Raw genomic sequence first — 24,995 nt, forward strand, 5'->3', positions numbered from 1 at the left:
AGTACGGACAGCCCACGGCCCCTCTCTCCCGGGGCCCCAATAGTACCTCACGTTCACTCTCCTCCTCCCGGAAAGTACGGACAGCCCACGGCCCCTCTCTCCCGGGGCCCCAATAGTACCTCACCTTCACTCTCCTCCTCCCGGAAAGTACGGACAGCCCACGGCCCCTCTCTCCCGGGGCCCCAATAGTACCTCACCTTCACTCTCCTCCTCCCGGAAAGTACGGACAGCCCACGGCCCCTCTCTCCCGGGGCCCCAATAGTACCTCACCTTCACTCCCCTCCTCCCGGAAAGTATGGACAGCCCACGGCCCCTCTCTCCCGGGGCCCAATAGTACCTCACCTTCACTCCCCTCCTCCCGGAAAGTATGGACAGCCCACGGCCCCTCTCTCCCGGGGCCCCAATAGTACCTCACGTTCACTCTCCTCCTCCTGGAAAGTACGGACAGCCCACGGCCCCTCTCTCCCGGGGCCCCAATAGTACCTCACCTTCACTCCCCTCCTCCCGGAAAGTACGGACAGCCCACGGCCCCTCTCTCCCGGGGCCCCAATAGTACCTCACCTTCACTCCCCTCCTCCTGGAAAGTATGGACAGCCCACGGCCCCTCTCTCCCGGGGCCCCAATAGTACCTCACCTTCACTCCCCTCCTCCCGGAAAGTACGGACAGCCCACGGCCCCTCTCTCCCGGGGCCCCAATAGTACCTCACCTTCATTCCCCTCCTCCTGGAAAGTATGGACAGCCCACGGCCCCTCTCTCCCAGGGCCCAATAGTACCAGGCAGTTCCACTGCCGTTACATCAGTGCTAGTCTAGACTAAAACAAAGTCTTTGCCCACTATTTTATCAAACCTCTGCCCCACAATCGTTACTTTTCCTACAGCCTTAACAGTACTTAAAATTTGAATTAACAATTCATCAGGGATACGAATGTCTATGCCACTCAACACTCACGCATTCGTTACCAGGAACCCCGTGGATTCGCACCACTGCTCAAATCTGGCAGCGTCCACAACCATGACCTGTAATCACTTTACCAGACAATAGTTTAGCACAGACTTAAACACACAACCTACTGGATCAATGCTCAAGGCAATCACACAGCATCCAATGAAATCGATCCCGGATGATACCCCCACAAATGAAACACTCCGGTTCCATAGGCTGCGTAAGTCCAGGGAAGACAATCTCTGGCCCACCAAACGTGTGAGATTGAGGTGCCAGACCCCCACCCCCTGAAATCTCCTGTTTGTGTAGACCCTGCATGATTCGTTACCCTGTTACAAATAAGTGTCATAAAATAACAGACAATACATACAATTAAATGATTTAGCTTTATAATTCTTAATTATAACCTTGACTAAAGGGTTAGTAAAGAAAAAGCAAAAAAAAAAGAAAAGGGCCCATTTTAATAGAACAGTCTAATGTGTACAAGTTGGAGCTCATGGTTCCCCTTCACTGATCCTCCTTCGATCTCCCCAGGCGTCATCAAATCATGGTCAAGTCCTATGAACTCTTCTCTCTTCATCTCCTGCTAAACAAAAGACCCAGCTCACACCTGTGTCAGACACACAACACAAAAGCACACTCCATTCATTGGATGGCTCACGTTCCAAAGCACCTGTTACCGCTAACCATACCCCAAACACTGCTTCTACAGAAAGATCATTACATTAGCAGAGAAACCTCTCCCAGGGTGTTACACCAGAATATTGCTTAAACCAGAATATTGCTAACATTGCTTGTTGACAGTAATACCTTTGCATATTGTTTACCAGTCTGCTATAGCCAACTCACACTTCAAGCCTTCACGGCTTGCTTCATTCAGATTTAAGATTGGTGGCATCCATTTAAAGCCTCATACAACACAGAAACAGGTTCTTCAGACTTCAGAAACTTGATCATACTGACCAAGTTACCTGTCACAGCAGACAGCTCCTTCTCTCCTTAGCATTGCTGTCAGGAATTGAAACTGGTTTCTCCCGGACCAAGCTTTGAACATTACATTCCCCTCTGATACTGTCTTATTGACTTTATGCCAAATTACATTGGGCCCAGGTGGTAACACATGAGATTATTTCCCTCATAATTATGCTTTTTAATTTGGAGCCTAGCTGTTTATCTTTCTTCAATACACTTCCATCTTTTCCATTGGCTTTCAGATAGACAGGAAAACTGGGCCTTTCCCTGCCCACACCAGCCCTGAAGAGACATCCTTAACACTGACATTGGGAAAGCCTTAAGAACTTATGATTGCAACTGCAAGGTGACATCTACCTCTGTAACAATACTGCCTATTACTGGGTGGCAGGATGGAGATATCACTTCTGTCAAAAAAACTTGCCAAAAATTAACATTGCATTCCTCTTCACTCTCCCAACTGGACGACTCAAGGAAATTGATGGAGGCACAAGAAACAGCAGAAACTGAGATCTGGAGCAGCCAACAAACTGCCGCAGGAACTGAGTGGGTCAAGCAGCATCTGATGGAGGCAAAGGCACAGTTGACATTTGGGCTTTTCGCGTCAAGATCCTGAATCAGGACCGAGAATGTAGAAAGCAGATAGTTAGTATAAAGAGGAAAGGAGTAGAGGTGAGGCAGAGCTAGCAGATGACAGGTGGATTCAGGTGAGAAAGGCTTGATATTCATCTTTGATTCTGACTGCCAAAAGCATGTGAGACAGTCCATTGCAATCACTTCAGCTGAAGCCAATAAAGCCAAAAGTAATGTCTGCATTGGCCCACTGCCATCCTTGCAATCAACACTGGAGTCCAAAATAGTTTCATCCGTACCTTGCATTCTATTTGATGTGACCATTCTAGCGTTTGTTCTGTGATTATTTTGATGCTTCATGCCTTTCCTATTAATTGCCACCTCATTAACAAGTTCCTTTCACACTTTGCCTCATAGTTGTCGTGGGCTTGATTTCAAGTGGCAGCTTCAATGAACAACTTTCCCCATTCCAGTAAAGATTCAGGATATATTGAGGCAATCTTCTAGTAGTAAGAAGCAGAGGAAAACAATTTGCTTCTCAGTAGGGGGTTAACTAAGAATATACCCTTCATCAGTTCACAGCATGGCAAAGGGAAACCACTGCACATATTAGGCTACTTGACAGTGAGACAATTGCGGGTTTCATATCTCCTCTCTTTGAAACCCCTACTGGGCAATTTCCTTCGCCTTTTAACTGTGCTCCTTAGCAGTTTAACATCAATCATAAACTAAAAAACACTGCAAGTAAAGCTAAGCAAATAATTTTAATTCTTCAATAGAGATTTACATATTAAAAGGACTACAATCTTCATAATACAGTGACTGTAATGTTGAAAAGTACCTCTGGGTTGATCCATCAACCAAAACACATGTAGCAGCTCCTTCCATTTGCATAGAACCCTTGTTGTAAAAAACTTCACTGGAGTGTTACCAAGCAAAAAGAAATGACATAAGTATGCAAATCAGCAGGGAATTCAATGTATGAAATGTAATGAAAATGTAACTTTATTTTGTCTGCAATGCTGATAGTGTTTAATTGACCACCCACCAGAAACATGAACATGCAGGGATGAGGGATGTAGATCATGTGGGGGCAAAAGATTGAGTTTATTCTGGCGTCGTGTTTGCACAGACCTTGTGGAACAAAGAGCCTGTTCCTACACTGTTCTGTTTTTCTGTTTATAAAACATGTTAATGCCAGAAATGAGGAGGTGAGTTCTAAGGAATGCTTTAAATGGAGAGAGGGTAACAGAGGTTTCCAGAGGGGGAGAATTCAAGAGTTCTGGACAATTATTTCTCAGCCGTCACATGCCTTGCCTTTCAGGATTTGGTCTGCTGGCCCTTCAGGGAAGTTGATAGTTCCCTCAGCCTCTTCCTCTGGTTGAGCTGTGTAGATTGTACTCAGGCACTGCATGGTGGGTCCCAGAGAGGTGTTGACATGGTACTGATCAGTAGTAATGTCTTCACAGAGTCATGATAGAAGAAATAAGAGACTGCAGATACTGGAGCAACAAATAATCTGCTGGAGGATCTCAGCGGGTTGAGCTGAATCATTGAGGAGTTATATAAATATTTGAAAGGTTGGGAATGGAGAGATTTGTGGAAATGGCTGAGAAGAAGAGTTAAGACCAGCACAGATTAGCCACCATCATATTGAATGATGCAGCAGATTTAAGTGGTCAAATGGCCTACTCCTGCTCCTATTTTAATTTGTTCTGTGAGATTAATTCCAGATCCCTGTTCTCAAATTGCAGCCCTTTGGATTACAAAGATCTCAGTCATAATGGCAACCTTCTCTTCACTAGCTTTTCAGGCAGTGGACAATTATTGACTATCCTCTCGCATAGTCAATAAATCATCACTCAAATCATCTGCTCGTTTATTTAAGATATGACCATCCAGATATTATTGTTTTATACAAAGAAGTACTTCTCTCTTCGGGAGGGCGGGTGGAGAAGATGGCGACGCGACACAGCGTGCACAGCTCTCCGGTGAAATGATATCGTATGGTTAAATAGGGTACTGTGCACAATTCTGATTTGATGGAGACAGACGTGAGAAGGCACAGAGGAACATCTGGAAATTTCTGAAATGCCCGGTTCGCTGCCGCTGCTACTGTGTGATCGAGAATATCCGGAGGGAAGGCCACAAAATCCCTGGCTTTGTCTGCTGCTGGCGACCGAGGCTGAGGTCGAACCGTTCGGCAGAGATGGCGCTCGGTACTTGGTGTCGGAGGGCTGATCGGAGCTCGAAGTTTTCGGATGACTCAGAGTCGGACTGTGGTCAGGCATGGCAGGGAGAGTTTTCTTCCTTCTCCCATCTGCGTGAGATGTGGGACTTTCGAGAGACTTTGAACTTTTTTACTGTGCCATGGCCTGTTCTTCATCTAGTTATGGTATTGTTGCACTGTTGTAACTATATGTTATAATTATGTGGTTTTTGTTAGCTTTTCAGTCTTGGTCTGTCCTGTGTTTCTGTGATATCACACCGGAAGAATATTGTATCATTTCTTAATGCATGCATTACTAAATGACAATAAAAGAGGACTGCGTGTCCTCATAATCTAATCTAATCCTCTACTTAAGCCTCTCATAATTTTTTTTACACCTCGGACTCCTATGTCTGTACAAGACAACCCAGATCTACAATGTTCCCTCCTGATAAGTTTTCCCGAATTATTTCCTCTCTTCCTAAAACATGTTTTCTGTGAAGCGCTGATCAGAAAAAGTTCTAATGTAAGGGGAAGGGGGAGTTGGGAAAGGGAACTGGTTTTATGGGGAAGGAAGTACAAAGTAAGAGGGGAAGGATGCTTTGTGACTGTGTATCCAGGAGCCTGGTGGTTTCTGAATAACATGAGTTGTCCTATCCAGGACACATTCTTGATTTTCTTGGTAATTTGCAGCATTTTTGACTCTGCTGGAATGAGCAAATTAAATATTATTGATCCGACGGAAAAACAAAAGGAAGTGAACTTCAAATGTAGAATAAAGCAAGAAGAATTGCATAATCTTGAGCATTAGAAAGTGCAGGAGGGATTTAACAAGTCAGGGAGCATCTAAAGAGGGGAATAATTGACGACTGTTTATTCTCCTCCATAGAGGCTGCCTGACTTGTGACTTTCTCCAGTTTGTGTTACAGCCAATGAACTACTGATGTACATTCCATGTTCTTATGTGGAAAACATACAGCTGATTTTTACACAGCAGAATCCTCACTATTCATAAATGGTGAGGTAGTGGAAAGGGTCTCCAGTTTCAAGTTTGAGGAAGAACATTACTGAGGAGTTGTCTTGGTCCATCAACACAACCTCAATAGTAGGGATGGCACAAGAGTGATAATGCTACATGAGATGCTTAGGAGGGCTAATCCACTCCAAAAATTGCTGGCCATCTTTTTTCTATGTGTGTAGCGCATACTGACATATGGAATGACAGTGTGGGACTCTAGCTGCAGCAAGACAGGTCACAAAGCACTCCAACAGGTGATTAGGATGGGTCAGCACATATTGGGACTCAACTCCCGGATCTGGAGACAATCTATAACTCTTCATGTCGACAGCACTCATAACATCATTAAAGACCCATCCTATCCCAGACACTCTCTGTTCAATCTCCTGCCATCTGGAAACATCTTAGCCGAGATGGTAAGGCTAAAAACCGCCTCTTCCCGAGGGTCTGTTGTGCAACTGAGTAGTGCTACAGTGGAGATCCTTTCCACTACCTCACCATTTATGAATAGTGAGGCTTGTTTGGGAGCACTTGCCTTCCTGGTCAATCATCATTTATTTTGTCTTCTTAATGTTGAATGATAGGCCAATTGTCTTCATGTGTTATGGACTATGGAAGTCACTTGCTGCATGTTAGAATTAAGCTGTGCCACATGCATTGTAAATATCTGCTTTACACAGACTGGAGTAGCACCACAATCTGATTGTCTTGTGCAATGACAATAAAATTCCATTCTAAACAGATGGTGGTTGCACTAAGCTGCCTGGACTGCTTGTACAGAACGTGTGATGACTGGTATTTGTTGATCATACAGCACTCTCCAATCTCATTTCCCAGGCATCAATAGATACCAGGTGGAAGTGCTTTGCAACAAGACCAGACTGCCCTTTCACACGTTTGACACGGCAGACTGTGGATGAACTTTTCAATTAACCCCAGGACACGAATGGCACCAGATTTTGATCTGTTGCAGGCAACAGATAGGCTGAGTTGAATCTCAAAAGTAGCATCATTGAGATTGGAGGATGAGCTGGATTTTCACGCCGAGATGGTATATGGGGGACAGAAAGAGCTGCCATCCACGGAGGCCTGGCAGCAGGAGGATGGAGGTTGACACGTGAGTTTTGGCAACAAGGTTCATAGCTGAGCCTTGCTGAGTGGTTCCCGTGGCGCAATCATTCAACAGCAATTAGACCTTGCATCCACAAACCAGCACAGTGTGCAGACTTCCCCAGTCTACTGCACTGCCTACAGCTTGTGTTGGCAGCCATATATCAACAATGATTTAGCTGCAAGTCAAGCCCTTCTCAGCCAGTTACAAGTTCACACAGAAATATGAATACATTTTTTATATAAATAGTGCATTTGAATAAATAGCAATAAGACCTTAAGACATAGGAGCAGAATTAGGTCAGTTGGCTAATCGAGTCACGGCTGATTTTTTTTATCCCTCTCAATCCCATTCTCCTGCCTCCTCCTCAAGACCTTTGATGCCTTGACTAAACAAGAACCCATCAACCTCTGCTTTAACTATACTCAATGACGTGTCTCCATAGCTGTCCATGTCAATGAATTCCACAGATACACCACCTTCTGGCTAATGAAATTCCTTCTCATCTCTGTTCTATTTGGATGCCCTCTGTTCTGAGGCTGTGCCCTCTAGTCACCCACTATAGGAAGCCACATCCACTCTCTCTAGGTCTTTTGATATTCGATAGGTTTCAATGAGATCCTCCCTCATCCTTCTAAACTCTAGTGAGTAAAAGCCCAAAGCCATCAAACACTCCTCATATGTTAATCTATTCATTGTTGGAATAATTCTCCTGATCCTCCTTTGGCCTCTTACCAATGACAGCTCATCTTTTCTTCGATAATAAGCCCAAAATTGCTCATAATACTCCATAATACTCATAAGTGGCATCAAGGGATCAGCAGAGAAGAAGTTGGAGAGGATGGGTGACCTAATCTACAGCTATGGAAAGGAGAAATTTGGAGTGAAGGAACAAGTCAGCAGGAAAGATATGCCTCCTCCCCCCAAATCCCGTCGTCTCCAGGAAATCCAACCACCTGTTAAAGAGAGAAGAGGCATGAGGAAGTTGTGGAAAAAGGCAACAGCAGAAGAAAGGGAGGGCATCAACCTCCTTCAAGAGGACTCAAAACCGTGCAGAGCAGAGAATTTAAGGAAACGATGCAAAAAGAAGGAAAAAGCAAGAACAGACTTCTACAAAGATCCCTTTAAATATGTGAAAGGCATTTTCACAAAAGAGAAAAGCGGATACTTGAAAGTATCAAAAGAGGAGACTGAAAGACATCTCAGAATCATCCACACTGATAAGCGAAAACCTGAACCGATATTTGTCCCAGCTGACATCCCACCAATCTCACTCCCACAACATCAGTTTAACATCAGCCCTCCCAAGCTGAGCGAGGTGAAAGAGGCAGTGAAGAAGGCAAGATTGGTATCAGTGCCAGACCCTAACGGTGTTCCGTATAGTGTCTACAAGAACACCCCGGGTGTTCTGAAATTCCTTTGGAAAAACACGAGGGTTGTGTGGGAAAAGCAAATTATCCCCGAAGCCTGGAGAAGAGCGGGGGGAGTTCTGATCCCAAAAGAAAAGAATTCGTCCACCATCGAGCAGTTTCGCCAAATAAACCTTCTGAATATAGAGGGCAAGATCTTTTTCAGCGTGTTGGCGCAAAGACTTACAAAGTATCTAAAACAAAATCATTTCATTAATATGTCAATCCAAAAGGCTGGCATAGCAGGCTTCTCGGGATGCCTTGAACATACCAGCGTTATGTCGCATCAAATCCAGATGGCTAAGAAAGAAAGAAAGGATCTGCATGTCTTGTTCCTCGACCTGGCCAACGCCTATGGATCAGTTCCTCATTCCCTACTGTGGACTGCTTTTGAATTCTTTCAGGTACCTGCAACAATAACAAATCTGGTAAAACACTACTTCCAGGATCTGCAAGTCTGTCTCACAACATCAGACTTCACCACAGTGTGGCAACCACTGGAAGTAGGCATCATGGCGGGATGCACCATCTCCCCATTGGCCTTCACTATGGCAATGGAGCTCATTATCAGAGCCTCAAAATGGGTTGCGGGAGGAAAGAGGCTACAATTTGGTCAACGGTTACATCGATATGAGCCTATATGGACGATATAAAGATACTGACGACAACTCTCCCCTGCACCAAGGGACGTCTGGAAAAGCTTCATCAAAACATCACATGGGCGAGCATGAAGATCAATCCCAGCAAGTGCAGAAGCATCTCCATCGTCAAAGGTCAAGTCACGGATAAAAGATTTCATATTGACGGAACACCTGTCCCAACTGTTTCAGAAATGCCAGTGAAGAGCTTGGGCCGATGGTATGATGCTAAGCTCAAGGACACTACGCAGTCTGAACAACTCAAAAAGGATACCATCATGTACATAGCTCGCATCAACAAGACCTTGCTGCCAGGAAAACTCAAGCTGTGGTGTTTCCAGTTCGGCATACTCCCGAGACTCATGTGGCCTTTAACAGTGTATGAAATCCCTATCACCAAGGTTGAAAAGCTCGAAAGAATGATCAGCACACATGTAAAACAGTGGCTTGGACTTCCACGATGCTTAAGTCCTGTTGGACTGTACGGGAACGGCAAATTGGAATTGCCAATTGCAGGTCTTGTGGAAGAATTCAAATGCACCAAAGCAAGGTTGGTCATGACCCTCACTGAATCTGAAGATACTGTTATTCGAACAGCAGCCCACCCGGTGTGGCACCGGGGAGGAAGTGAACCCCATCTGAAGCTGTTCAGAGTGCTCAGTCTGCTCTTCGCCTCAGGGGTGTGGTTGGCCAAGTCCAAAATGGGAGAGCTGGGCTCGAGCTTGTCCCAAAGGCTCCTCAATGGCACAAGGCAACATCAGTGCAGAAGAGACGACTTGTGGTGGAGGAGTTGAGAAGACAGGATGAGGCAGAGTGACACGCCAGGGCCGTCTCAATGGCCAAGCAGGGCCAATGGACTAATTGGGAGAGCCTGGAAAAAAGGAAACTTAGCTGGCGTGACATCTGGGAGATGGAGGGATCCCAACTAAGTTTTGTCACCAGAGCCACTTATGACCTCTACCCACACCCCAGAACCTGAACCAGTGGTGGGGAGAAGACCCCGCTTGCTCCCTTTGTCAAGCACCTAGATCACTAAGGCACATTTTAACAGGATGCACCACGAGCCTCACCCAGGGGCGGTACACTTGGCGGCATAACCAAGTTCTCAGACAGCTGGCATCAATCTTGGAACAGAGGTGAATCACCACAAATGCTCTCCAACAAACATCGGCAGGAAATGACCACATCACACGATTTGTACCAGCAGGCCAACCTCCAGAGCACCATATAATATCAAAAGATGTAAGCATTCTGCAGATTGCTTGGGATTGGAAAATAGACGTGGACTTCGAAAAAAAGCTTGTGTTTCCCCCAGATATTGCAGCTACAACACTCCAGCCAGACATAGCCCTGTGGTCCACAACAGCCAAGCTGGCATATGTTGCGGAATTGACAGTACCATGAGAAGATGGTGTCGAAGAAGCTTATGAGAGGAAAAAGACCAAGTACTCTGAACTGGCAACTGAAGCTGCCCAGAATGGCTGGAAGACCAAGATTTTCCCTGTAGAAGTGGGATGCAGGGGATTCGTTGCTACATCTATGACCAGTCTGTGGAGGAAGATGGGGGTGAGGGGTTACTCCCTCCAACAAGCAATCAAGTCCTTGTCAAATGCAGCAGAAGAAAGCAGCAAATGGATTTGGATTAAAAGGAAAGACAACAACTGGGCTGCAAGATGAAGACAGGAGGGTATGGAACTCAGCGGGGTGTATCTGGGACGCCAGGTAGCACCATTGAGCCCTCTGGAGATGTCGTGGGCTTATCAACAAAATGTCAAAGAAGGAGGGTGCCCACCTGATGACCCCTATGACGTACTTACCCTCCCTCCTCGTCACCACTCCAAGCCCACTGCCAACATCGAGAGTGCCGACTTACCATAGGGACTGAAACATCAAGTCCTAGTAGCTCTACTTATGACATAAGCCAATGATACTCAGCTTGATTCTGATTCTGAAGTCACAACTGTATGTGATTTGAGGGAAAAGTTGGAGGCATCATCAGCAAAATCCAGTATTACAAAAATTAATGAGATTGAAAGGTGACAGATCTTTAAGACCTAGGAAATTGCATCTTAGGGTTTGTCATCCAAAATTTCATTGATACGAGAACAGTTTCACAAATTGGAAGGTAGCAGATATAACACCACTACTGGTAAAAGGAAGGAGTGCGAGAGAGTGAGACGACAGACAACTATAGGACAGCAGAGCCTGACATCAGTAGAAAGGCAAAACCTGAGACCCATTATTATTAGACAGTGGCTACAGGGCAGTTGGAAAACAATAGATGGGTCAAAGTCACCAAGATAGTCTGTGTAATGAATCATTTTTGTTGAGATTGTACCCAAAAGAATAGGTATAGACAAACAAGTTAATGCAATGTTTTTGAACTTCAAAAAGGAGATGATTAAACATAATCAAAGCTTCGTCGACTGTATCTCTTCCTAGAGATACTGCCTAGCCTGCTGCATTCACCAGCAACTTTGATGTGTGTTGCTTGAATTTCCAGCATCTGCAGAATTCCTCGTGTTCAGTTTCCACCGGTGAGATGAGACTGGAGAGGTGCCTTAGGGATCGGTGTTTGATCCTAAGAGGGCATAATCTAGATCAATGATCAATGGATTAATATCTAAGTTTGCTGATAAGACGGAGTTGAGTGGCAGTATGGACTGTGAGGAGATTGCCAAGATCCTTCAGGGGATGTTGGTAACAGTAAGAATGGTCACTGCACCTCATTGTCTCCACCTTCTCTGTAACTTTAACACTTTATTCTGCATTCTGGTATTATTTTGCCTTGTACTGCTGCAGTGCACTGATATGATTAAATGATCAGTGTGGATGGCATGCAGAACAAAGCTTTTCACTTTATCTCAGAATAGGTGACAATAATAAATCAATTTACCAATTTATCAATTTGGACTGATTTAGAGGGAATATACAGTATGTTCAGGGTACATTGTGTTGTGGGCTGCTGTGGGTGGTAATGAATCAGCACACAGGAGATTGAAAATTTGGCTGAGTGGTGTGATAACAACAACCTCCCACTTAAAGTCAACAAGACCAAGGAACTGTCAACAAGACCAAGGAACTGAATGTAGACTTCAGGAGAGGGAAACTAAAGGCCCATGAGCCAGAAATCATCGCAGGATCTAAGACGGAGAGAGTCATTAACTTTAAATTCCTGGTGTCACTATCTCAGAGGACATGTCCTCAACCCATCATATAGGTATAATTACGGCCTGGTGTTGGAACACTAATGCTTTTGAGTGGAAAATCCTACAAAAGGTAGTGGATACCGCCCAGTACATCACAGGTAAAGCCCTCCAATCATTGAGAACACCTACATGAAACAATGCTGTAGAAAAGCAGCATCCATCATCAAAGATTCTCACCTCTCAGGCCAAGCTCTTTCTTGCTGCTGGTATCAGGTAGGAAGTAAAAGAGCCTCAGGACTCAGACTGCCAGGTTCAAGAACAGTTATTATTCCTCAACCAGGCTCTTGAAGAAAAGGGGATAACTACACTCATTCTATTTCTGGTGTTCCCACAACCGATGGACTCACTTTAAGGGCTCTTTATCTTGTTATTTCATGCTCGGTATTTATTTCTATTTATTTAGAAACATAGAAAACCTACAGCACAATACAGGCCCTTCGGCCCACAATGCTGTGCCGAACATGTCCTTACCTTAGAACTAGCTAGGCTTACCCATAGCCCTCTATTTTTCTAGGCTCCATGTATCCATCCAGGAATTTCTTAAAAGACCCTTTCATTTCCGCCTCCACCACCAGCAACCCATTTCACAGACTCATTACTCTCTGCGTAAAAAACATACCCCTGACATCTCCTCTGTGCCTACTTTCAAGCACCTTAAAACTAAGCCCTCTCATGCTAGCCATTTCAGCCTTGGGAGAAAGCCTCTGACTATCCACTCAATCAATGCCTCTCATTATCTTGTACACCTCTATCAGGTCACCTCTCATCCTCCATTGCTCCAAGGAGGAAAGGCCAAGTTCACTCAACCTATTTTCATAAGCCATGCTCCCCAATCCAGGCAACATCCTTGTAAATCTCCTCTGCACCCTTTCTATGGTTTCCATGTCCTTCCTGCAGTGAGGCGACGAGAATTGAGCACAATACTCCAAATGGTCTGACCAGGGTCCTATATAGCTGCAACATTACCTCCCGGCTCTTAAACTCAATCCCATGATTGATGAAGGCCAATACACCGTATGTTTCCTTAACCACAGAGTCAACCTGCGCAGCTTTGAGTGTCCTATGGACTTGGACCCCAAGATCCCTCTGATCCTCCAGACTGCCAAGAGTCTTACCGTTAATACTATATTCTGTCATCATATTTGACCTACCAAAATGAACCACCTCACATTTATCTGACTCCCCTAATTTCATTCCTAAACTCCTTCCTGCTAGCCTTATAATCTTCTAGATCTCTATCATTACCCAGTTTTTTGAACCTTTTGTAAGCTCTTCTTTTCTTCTTGACTAGATTTATAACAGACTTTGTACACCATGGTTCCTGTACCCTACCATCCTTTCCCTGTCACATTGGAATGTACCTATGCAGAATACCACACAAATATCCCCTGAACATTTGCCACATTTCTTCCGTACATTTCTCTGAGAACATCTGTTTCCAATTTATGCTTTCAAGTTCCTGGCTGATAGCCTCATATTTCCCCTTACTCCAGTTAAACGTTTCCCTAACTTGTCTGTTCCTATCCCTCTCCAATGCTATTGTAAAGGAGATAGAATTGTGATCACTTTTTCCAAAATGCTCTTCCACTGAGAGACCTGACACCTGACCAGGTTCATTTCCCAATACCAGATCAAGTACAGCCTCTCTTCTTGTAGGCTTATCTACATATTGTGTCAACAACTAACAAACTCCATCCCATCTAAACGCTTCACTCTAGGGAGATGCCAATCAGTATTTGGGAAATTAAAATCTCCCATCACAACAACCCTGTTATTATTACACCTTTGCAGAATCTGTCTCCCTATCTGCTCCTCAATATCTCTGTTACTATTGAGTGGTCTATAAAAAACACCCAGTAGAGTTATTGACTCCTTCCTTTTCCTAAATTCCACCCACAGAGACTCCATAGACAACCCTCCATGACTTCCTCCTTTTCTGCAGCCGTGACACTATCTCTGATCAACAGTGCCATGCCCCCACCTCTTTTGCCTCCCTCCCTGTCCTTTCTGAAACATCTAAAGCCCGGCACTTGAAGTAACCATTCCTGTCCCTGAGCCATCCAGGTCTCTGTAATGGTCAAAACATCATAGTTCCAAGTACTGATCCATGCTCTAAGCTCATCCACTTTATTCATAATACTCCTCGCATTAAAAAGGACACATCTCAAACCATCGGTCTGAGCGCATCCCTGCTCTATCACCTGCCTATCCTTCCTTTCACACTGTCTACAAGCTTCCTCTATTTGTGAGCCAACCTCCCTTTCCTCCATTAGATTAGTTTGGTTCCCACCCCCCAGCAATTCCAGTTTAAACTCTCCCCAAAAGCCTTAGCAAATCTGCCCGCCAGGATATTGGTCTCCCTGGGATTCAAGTGCAACCCGTCCTTTTTGTACAGGTCACACCTGCCCCAAAAGAAGTCCCAATGATCCAGAAATCTGAATCCCTGCCCCCTGCTCCAATCCCTCAGCCACGCATTTATCCTCCACCTCACTCTATTCCTATACTCACTGTCACGTGGCAATCCCGAGATTACTACCTTTGAGGTCCTGCTTCTCAACTTCCTTCCTAACTCCCTGTAGTCTGTTTTCAGGACCTCCTCCCTCTTCCTACCTATGTCATTGGTACCAATATGTACCACGACCTCTGGCTGTTCTTCTTTCCACTTCAAGATATCATGGACGTGATCAGAAACATCCCGGACCCTGGCACCTGGGAGGCAAACTACCATCTGCGTTTCTTTCCTGCATCCACAGAGTCACTTGCCTGCCCCCCCTAACTATACAGTCCCCTATCACTACTGCCATCCTTCTGAGCCACAGGGCCAGACTCTGTGCCAGATGCATGACCCATTGCTTCCCCCAGGTAGGCCTTCTCCCCCAACAATACTCAAGCAGGAATACTTATTGTTAAGGGGGACAGCCACTGGGGTATTCCCTAGCATCTGGCTGTTACCCTTCCCTCTCCTGACTGTTACCCACATATCTGTCTCCCCAGGGCCCAGAGTGACTACCTGCCTATAGCTCCTCTCTGTCACCTCCTCACTCTCCCTGACCAGATGAAGGTCATCGAACTGCATCTCCAGTTCCCTAACGCGGTCCTCAAGGAGCTACAGCTCGGCGCACCTGGCGCAGATTTGTATTTGCATTTGCACAGTTTGTGTTCATTGATCCTGTTTATAGTTACTGTTCTACAGATTTGCTAAGTATGCCCGCAGGAAAAAGATTCTCAGAGTTGTATGTGCTGACATATATGTACACTGATAATAAATTTTACTTTGAACTTTGAACATTGTAAAGGGGAATGTGATTAATCAGCACAATCACAATCTGATAGGCTGAATGGCATCCTTCTCAATTGTAGTAAGTAACTCAAACATTGTAATTAATTCCAGGAATCATGCACACAATGGATTTCGTATTTGGTTGAAAGGGGGTGTAAATCATTTAAGGGTTTGAAAGTACAATTCAGAAATTTCACATGTGGTGTCGGAAGCATCAACCGCTGAAAATAATATTGGAAAATATTATGAAGAAGAAGAAGCAATTGAAACATTTTTGCTGAAGATGCAATCCAGCTGGGAGCTTGTCTTTTCATATTTTTGACCTGCAGGGGGGTGTGGTTACAACATTATAAACAGGTGAGTGCTTAATATCACTCAACAGAGCGTGGTTTTCTTGCAGTTCATTTATAACTAACTGCCCTTGAAAAGGTGGCAAGGTTGCTGTGCATAGGCTGGTTTTGGGCTGGCTGGAGTGACAGCGGAGAGACTGAGGTGCTGGAACTGCTGGGGTGTTGTGGGGGACATTCTGTGGGAATATTGACCGACGGCCTGTATAGGTCCGGGACGATATTCGTACACGGTTCCTAGCAAACTTTGATAGCATGGCAGGGAGAGAGACTGATGGTGACAGCAACAGCATGGAGTGTGAGTGGGAAGAGGTGGGGAGAGGGACTAACAATAGGAAGGTGAAGGGTTGGAATGGAAAGAAAGGTGGTGGGTCTAGTGTAGGTGGATCGGAAAGTGAGGGAAGAGAAGTTGAGGAGAAGGGGCCGAGAGCAAAATTGCTAAATGTACTGGTAAGATTTGAGGGGGAAGGTGGAGTAAAGAAAATCAATCTGCTTAAGCTAACAAAAATTATCAGAAGGCAAGTAGGGGAAGTGAGCCATGTGAGAATTTTAGGAGATGGAAACCTGCTGATAGGATGTAAAACTGAAGAGCAGATGGAGAAGGCAATGAAGGTGACTACTGTTGGGAAAGTGAAAGTGTCTAGGGTTGTAAGAGTTGGAGCACAAAGGGTCAATGGTTGCAAGGGGGTGATCTCTGGGGTTCCCCTCAGTGTTAATATGAGGAGCTAGTGGAGAACTCGAGGGTGAGGAATAGTTCAGTGAAGAGTGTGAAAAGAATGACAAGGGGAGCAGCAAAAAGGGAGACTGAAACTGTTCTGGTAGAGTTTGAGGATAAGGTGCCTCCAAAGGAGTTATATTTTGGATTTCTAAGATACAGTTTAAGAGAATATATGCCAAAACCTACAAGGTGTTTCAATTGCCAGGAGTTTGGGCATGTGGCCAAAGTGTGCAAAGGAAAGAGAAGATGTGAGAGGTGTGGTGGGGAACATGAATACGGAAAATGTGGAGAGGGGTGAGACCAAAGTGCTGTAATTTTGGAGGTAACCATAGTGTAGCGTACTGGGGATGTGAAGTGTTGGAAAAAGAGGTGGAGGTGCAGCAGATAAGGGTGAAGGAATAAGTCTCATATGCTGAGGCAGTCAAGTTGGCAGGACAGAAGAAAATGAATGAGGGAGGATGTAGCAAAGAGCAAGTGGCAGCTAAAGAAAGGCAAGATAAGAATGTATGGATAGAGAAGAAGAAATTGGTGACCTTTATAGCAGGAGTGGTCAATGAGATCAAATCTAAAACTGAAAGGATTCAGATTATTGTGAAAGCTGCAGAGCACTATTTGGATATGATAGGATTAAAACGGGAAGAAGTAAACGATGAACTCAGGGTACAGTCAAGTCAAGAGACAGGATGTGTGGGTTGATATTACCAATAATGCTACTTCTTCAATGGAATGCAAGAAGCCTGATTGCTAATGGACAAGATTTCAAGCAGTTTATAACGAGTAGGAGAGAAAAGCCAGATGTTGTGTGTATCCAGGAGATCTGGTTAAAACCTAATTTAGATTTTGTTTTATATGGTTATGAGGCAGTAAGGTGAAACAGGAGAGAGGGGGGAGGAGAAGGATGTGCAACTTATGTAAAACAAGGTATTCCTTATAGAATACTAGGTGTAGGAAGTGAACAAGAGTATGTGGTAGTAAAAATATGGGCTGAAAGGAAAGAGTTGGTGATTGTGAATTATTGTAATCCATGCAAAAGACTAGAGTTAAACAAGCTTGAGGAGATAGAAGGGCAGAATAGTAGTAACATTGTTTGGTGTGGTGATTTTAATGGACATAATGTATTATGAGGGAGTGACAGAACAGACATCAATGGTCGGGTAATAGAGGAGTTGCTAGATGAGAAGAATTTAGTGTGCCTAAATGATGGCAGTAGCACGAGAATTGATGTTAATACAAGTAAAGAATCTGTGCTTGATCTTACATTAGTATCAAACTCCATTGTATCAGTGTGTGATTGGTTAGTGTACCAACAAGGAACTGTAGGGAGTGATCATTACCCAATCTGCTGCAAGATAAATATTTCTGCCTCATTGGTCACAGAGAATACAGGTGGGAAATGGATCCTTGAGAAAGTCAATTGGGAGAAATTTCTGTAAAAAAGTGATAGATGTCTAAGTCAGGTCAGTGGTGGAATGGATATAGAAACACTTGACAGCATATTAAAACAAGGTACATTATCAGCTGTTTTAGAATCCATTCCTAAAAGTAAAGGAAGAATAAAGAAGAGAATAATACCATGGTGGGATGATAATTGTAAGGAAGCAGTGAGAAACAGAAATAAGGCATTTAAACTGGTTAAAAGAACTCATAACTTCCAACATATGATTCAGTACAAACGAGCTCAGGCAGTAGTAAGGAGGATGATAAGACATGCTAAAAGGACACACCGAAGAAAGTATTGTGATTCAATCGGAAGCACAACTCAAGTAAGAGAGGTGTGGGGGGGGGGTGATAAAAAGGATGGGAGGGGACAGGAGAGAGTAGAGGTACCCAGTTCTGGTTGATGGAAATGTGACAAATAAGGAAAATAAATAAGGAAAAGGCAGAGTTGTCGGCAACACTTTTGTTATGGTACATTATTCTGATAATTTGTCTGAGAAGGGAAGAAGAGGTAGAGAGAGAACAAAAGCTGAAAATATGGAGGCTTTATGTAGGAAAACTAACCTTGACTGTGTGCGAGATGTCCCTTTCAGCATAGGAGAATTAAGAAAGGCACTAGATAAAACAGGAAAGACTTCACCAGGTAAAGATGAAATATGTTATAGTATGATAAAACACCGTAGGTACATTAATGTAGGTACATTAACAATATTTAAAAGATATTTGGACATGTAACTGGAGAACAAAAATTTATGGAAGAATAAAGGCCAAACATGGTAAATGGGATTTGCTTCGATGGGAATTTTGATCGGCATGGATGAGGTGGGCCAATGGGCCTGTTTCCATGCTGTGTTACTCTGTGACTTGAGTGAAGGAAGTCTGGAGAAACTACTGCCTCTGTATAACAAAGTCTGGGATGAAGGGAGAGTACCAGGGAGCTGGAAAGAGGTAATAATTATTCCAATAAGGAAACCTGGGATAGATGCCAGCAGGCCAGGAAACTACAGGCCAATTGCCTTGATGTCACATGTAAGTAAACTTATGGATCGTATGATAAATGAGAGGTTAGTGTACTTCTTGGAAAGTAGAGGTATGGTGGCTACGTATCAAAGCGGATTCAGGAAAGGAAGGAATACTATGGATCCAGTGTTGTGTCTAGAGGATGAAATAAGAAAAGCTCAAGTAAATAAGGAGACAGTGGTTGCAGTTTTTTTTTGATGTTGAGAAAGCTTATGATATGTTATGGAAAGAGGGGCTCCTAATCAAGCTACATTTAATGGGAATGGGGGGAGGGCGATGTTCAATTGGGTTAAGGACTTTTTAAATGGGAGTGCTATTCAGGTGAAGATAGGATCAGAGCTATCAAGCCAGTATGTTGTAGAAAACGGGACGCCTCAGGGGAGTGTAGTGAGTCCAACTTCATTCTTCATTTTGATAAATGATATATTCGTAAATATTCCAACGGAAGTGGGAAAGTCATTGTTTGCAGATGATGAGGCTTTGTGGAAAAGAGGGAGAAATATTGAACATATAGTTACGAAAATGCAAGATGGAATTAATCAAGTTGAAGAGTGGGGGACAAAGTGGGGTGTTAAATTTTCAGTGGAGAAGACGAAAGTCATGTTCTTTCCAAGGAAAAGGCTCAGGGGACTTAATTTCAATCTGTATGGAAGTAACTTGGAGAGAGTTGAAAGTTTTCGGTTTTTGGGAGTGCACTTTGACTTGAGATTAACATGGAAACAACATGTTAGATATGTAGTTAGTAAATGTAACAATGTGATAAATTTCATGAGGTGTCTTGCTGGATTGGAAAGGGGTGCTGATTTTGCATCACTGAAGTATATTTATGTAGCATTAATAAGATCAAGATTAGACTATGGAAATATTGTATATTGGTCAGCAGCAAAATCTGTGCTAGCAGAACTGGGTATCGTGCAAGCTCGGGCTCTAAGGGTGGGCTTGGGAGCCTTTAGAACTTCCCCAGTGTGTGCACTCCAAGTTGAGACAAATGAAATGTCATTGGGGAGATGCAGCGTAAACAGCTGGAGGCCAATTACTAGATTAATTTAAGGGGGTATGGTGATAGCCATCCTACAAAAAAGGTGTTGCAGACATACTGGGAGAAGGAGAGGACACAAAAAGAAAGTTTTGGCTGGACAGGAGAGCAAACAGCAAAAGATATGGGTGTATACGATAAAGAGTTTTGTCCAAGTGTGGTGTGGCCTGTCAGACCTTTCCGGGTATTAGAAAATCCCTCTGTAGATTTGGAATTGCTTAAGATTAAACACAGTAATAAGACAGCTGATATACTCAGTGAATATCATAGTTATAGGGCATGTAAATATAAAGACATACAGATTTTTGCGGATGGATCAAAGGATCCAAACACAGATGCAACAGGGTCTGCAATTGTTGTGCCAAGTTTTTGAGTGGAAATTAGCAAGAGAACAGCTGATTGCTTGAGTGGGTATACAGTTGAAATGTTTGCCATATTGTTAGCACTATAATGGAGAGAGCAGGTTGACTGTAATAATATTGTGATATGTAGCGATTCTGTATCGGCCCTTGCAGGCATTAAGGTGGGTACAGCTAGAGGTCACCAGGATCTGCTTTATGAAATCCTGTTTGCAAATTCAAGACTGGCTAGACAAGGCAAAAATATTGCATTCATGTGGGTTCCAGCACATTCGGGTATTATGGGAAATGAGACAGCAGATAGCCTGACAAAAGCAGCGGTCAAAAAAGGATCTATAGAGGTCAATATTAAACTATCAAAATCAGAGGGGAAGAGCATAGTGTGGAGAAGGATAAATCAATAGTGGCAGCAGCATTGGGATAGAGCAATAAAAGGAAGACATTCCATTCAGAGTAGATATGGGAAGAAGTAGGGGAGTAAAGCGGAAGGAGCAAGTAATAATAAGTAGACTGAGAAGGGTGACAGGACTGGAGAGACGGCTTTAAAGTGAATGAGTAATGAGGGAAAATAAATCCCAAAGATGGCAGTAATAGACCTGTTAGCTTGACATCGGTGGTTGGGAAGTTGTTGGAGTCGATTGTCAAGGATGAGGTTACGGAGTACCTGGAGGCATATGACAAGACAGGCAGAAATCAGCATGGATTCCTTAAAGGAAAATCCTGCCTGACAAACCTATTACAATTTTTTGAGGAAATTACCAGTAGGCTAGACAAGGGAGATGCAGTGGATGTTGTATATTTGGATTTTCAGAAGGCCTTTGACAAGGTGCCACACATGAGGCTGCTTAACAAGATAAGAGTCCATGGAATTACGGGAAAGTTACATACGTGGATAGAGTGTTGGCTGATTGGCAGGAAACAGAGAGTGGGAATAAAGGGATCCTATTCTGGTTGGCTGCCGGTTACCAGTGGTGTTCCACAGGGGTCTGTGTTGGGGCCGCTTCTTTTTACATTGTACACCAACGATTTGGATTATGGAATAGATGGCTTTGTGGCTAAGTTTGCTGACGATGCGAAGATAGGTGGAGGGGCCGGTAGTGCTGAGGAAACGGTGAGTCTGCAGAGAGACTTGAATAGATTAGAAGAATGGGCAAAGAAGTGGCAAATGAAGTACAATGTTGGAAAGTGTATGGTTATGCACTTTGACAGAAGTAATAAACGGGCAGACTATTATTTAAATGGAGAAAGGATTCAAAGTTCTGAGATGCAACGGGACTTGGGAGTCCTCGTACAGGATTCCCTTAAAGTTAACCTCCAGGTTGAGTCGGTAGTGAAGAAGGCGAATGCAATGTTGGCATTCATTGCTAGATGAATAGAGTATAGGAGCAGGGGTGTGATGTTGAGGCTCTATAAGGCGCTGGTGAGACCTCACTTGGAGTACTGTGGGCAGTTTTGGTCTCCTTATTTAAGAAAGGATGTGCTGACGTTGGAGAGGGTACAGAGAAGATTCACTAGAATGATTCCGGGAATGAGAGGGTTAACATATGAGGAACGTTTGTCCACTCTTGGACTGTATTCTTTGGAGTTTAGAAGAATGAGGGGAGACTTTATAGAAACATTTCGAATGTTGAAAGGCATGGACAGAGTGGACGTGGCAAAGTTGTTTCCCATGATGGGCGATGCTAGTATGAGAGGGCATGACTTAAGGATTGAAGGGCGCCCATTCAGAACAGAAATGTGAAGAAATTTTTTTAGTCAGAGGGTGGTGAATCTATGGAATTTGTTGCCACGGGCAGCAGTGGAGGTCAAGTCATTGGGTGTATTTAAGGCAGAGATTGATAGGTATCTGAGTAGCCAGGGCATCAAAGGTTATGGTGAGAAGGTGGGGCAGTGGGACCAAATGGGAGAATGGATCAGCTCATGATAAAATGGCAGAGCAGACTCGATGGGCTGAATGGCTGACTTCTGCTCCTTTGTCTTATGGTCTTAATGCAACAGTGTGGATGCCAACTGCCGTAAAAATTCAAGGAAGAAGAAGGAGAGGTGGCAATGAGCCCATTGCAGTCCAGCTAGTGAAGTGCTCACACAATGCAGTTGGTGGGCGAGTTCCAGGGTTTAGACTGTGTAATGATGAAGAACAATGTTATATTTCCAAGTGGGGATGGTGTGTGACTTTGAGGGGAAATGGCATGTTTGGAGTTCTCCTGTTTCTGCTAAATATGTCCTTCTAGAACATCAAACATAGAACAGTGCAACACAGGAACTTTGGCCCATGATGCTGTGCCAAACTAATGAAGCTAATGGCATTTAATTAAACAAATTCTAGGTGATGGAGGTTGTGAGTTTGGGATATGCTGCTGGGAAGTGACTTGGGTGAGTAATAGCCATGCATTTTGTAGATGGCAGGCACCTGCAATGGTGGACATAATTAAGGCTGTAATCATGCAGGCTGTTTGGTGCTGTGTGGAGCTTCCTGAGAGTTGATAGAGCTGAACTCATCTGGGCAAATGAAGAATATTCCATCACAATTCTATCTTGTGCCTTGCAGATATTGGAAAGGCTCTGTGGGATCAGAAGATGAGTTCTTGCCTCAGGTTATTCAAGGTCTGACTTGCTCAGGAAGCTAGAAAATGTATTGATCACGTCAGTGTAGAACCCTAAGGCAATCACAATAGGATACTCAAGGATGGCAATGACATTCATAGAGTTTCGTTCTCACAAAACAAAAAAACAAAAATAGGTCCTTCCTTTGTAAATAGGGTTTACAGAGTTATGCCGTGAGATTCCCACTGGAATATTTTATGTCACAATTAAAGAAGGTAAGTATTCAATCAGTGTGATCATGTTTGCTGTTGTGTGCTGGGGCAGCAGGCTGAGGGTAGCAGACACCAACAGAATCAACAAACTCATTCGTAAGGCCAGTGATGTTGTGGGCTGGACTCTCTGATGGTGGTGTCTGAAAAAAGGATGCTGTCCAAGTTGCATGCCATCTTGGACAATGTCTCCCATCCACTACATAATGTACTGGTTGGGCACAGGAGTACATTCAGCCAGAGACTCATTCCTCCGAGATACAACACAGAGCATCATAGGAAGTCATTCCTGCCAGTGGCCATCAAACTTTACAACTCCTCCCTTGGAGGGTCAGACACCCTGAGCCAATAGGCTGGTCCTGGACTTATTTCCTGGCATAATTTACATATTACTATTTAACTATTTATGGTTTTATTACTATTTAATTACTTATGGTGCAACTGTAACGAAAACCAATTTCCCCTGGGATCAATAAAGTATGACTATGACTATGACTATTCCATACACTTTCTTAATTAACTATGTTGCTGCCTTCGGAAATCCTTGGACGTGCATGCAAAGAACCTTCTGTTCTTCAGTGTTTCCATTCCTTGTGTATTCCTAACTTTATTTAACCTACGTTCAGTTCACACTGATTAAGATTAAACTCCACCTGCCATTGCTCTGCCCAACTTACTAGCTGATAGATATTTTACTGTGGTCTGAGATTATCATCTCCATGATCCATAACATCATCAATTTTTGATGTCATCTGCAAAATTACTAATTATACGTCCAACACTGGCATCTCAGTCAGGAAAGTAAAACAAGCAATAAGGAGCTCAGAACTAAACTGTATGGCAACCCATGAGACACAGGCTTACAGTCACAAAAACAACTATCCACTATGACTCTGTCTCCTAATACCAAGCAAACTCTGGATTGCATGAGCTCTAGCCACTTGAATGTGGGTCCTTACCATAGACCTTATCAAAGTCCATCAGCAGCACTGCCCTCATCTATAAGATCAGGATTGTCTTTGAAAAACATAATTAGATTAGTCAGACAGGATCTCCTTAGAAAGCCATGATGACTATCTTTCATCTATCCCTGAAGAGAAATAGACATTAATATTTTGGTTTGAGTCCCATCATCTGGACTGAAAGATAGAGGGAAGATAGACGGTGTAAAGTGATGAGGGGCAAGAACTGGCGGGTGATGGATTAATTCAAGTGAGAAGGGGCGAAGGACAGATGAAGGAGGGGGAGAGTGGGAAAAGAGTTAAAGGCTGGGTGGGGGGGTGGGGTTTGATGTGGAGGTGACAAAGAGCTGAAGATTTTGGAATCTGGTAGGAGAGGTAGGTTGAGAGTGGAATCAAACGAGGGAGTTGGGGAAAGCAGACAGGAACAGTGGGAGAGGCGAACCAGTGGACAGTGTGTATGAGTGACGGGTAGATCAAGCAGGTCAAGGAGGGAAAAGAAACAGGGTAATTGAACATTGAATTCTCCAACTGCTTGTCTTTATCCTTTTTCCATTCCTGATATACTTAGTCCCTCCATTTCCAACCCAGACCTTCATTCCCTTCACAAATATACTTGTTCAAATGACAAGAAACTTAACTTTGACTTTGATTGTCCATTCCCCCATCCCCAAGTGTTGCCTGACTCCTCAGGTTTCTCCAGAATTTTGTGTGCTGTGCAGATTGCAGTATCTGCAGTCTCTTTTGGCTCGACATGAGTCGCTGCCTTTCTAAATGTACATTAGTCCTGTTCCTTCGAAATGACATAATACTCCATTGCCTGTTATTACCAACTGTTCTTCTTGAAAAAGGAACAACATTTGTAGTTCTCCAGTTCTCTGGAACCTCACCAGTGGTCAGTAAAGATAAGCCTGGTAAATTGATGTAGCACTGTCACATGGTG

The sequence above is a fragment of the Mobula hypostoma genome, chromosome 17, assembly GCF_963921235.1.
Source record: "Mobula hypostoma chromosome 17, sMobHyp1.1, whole genome shotgun sequence".
Taxonomy (NCBI): Eukaryota; Metazoa; Chordata; class Chondrichthyes; order Myliobatiformes; family Myliobatidae; genus Mobula; species Mobula hypostoma.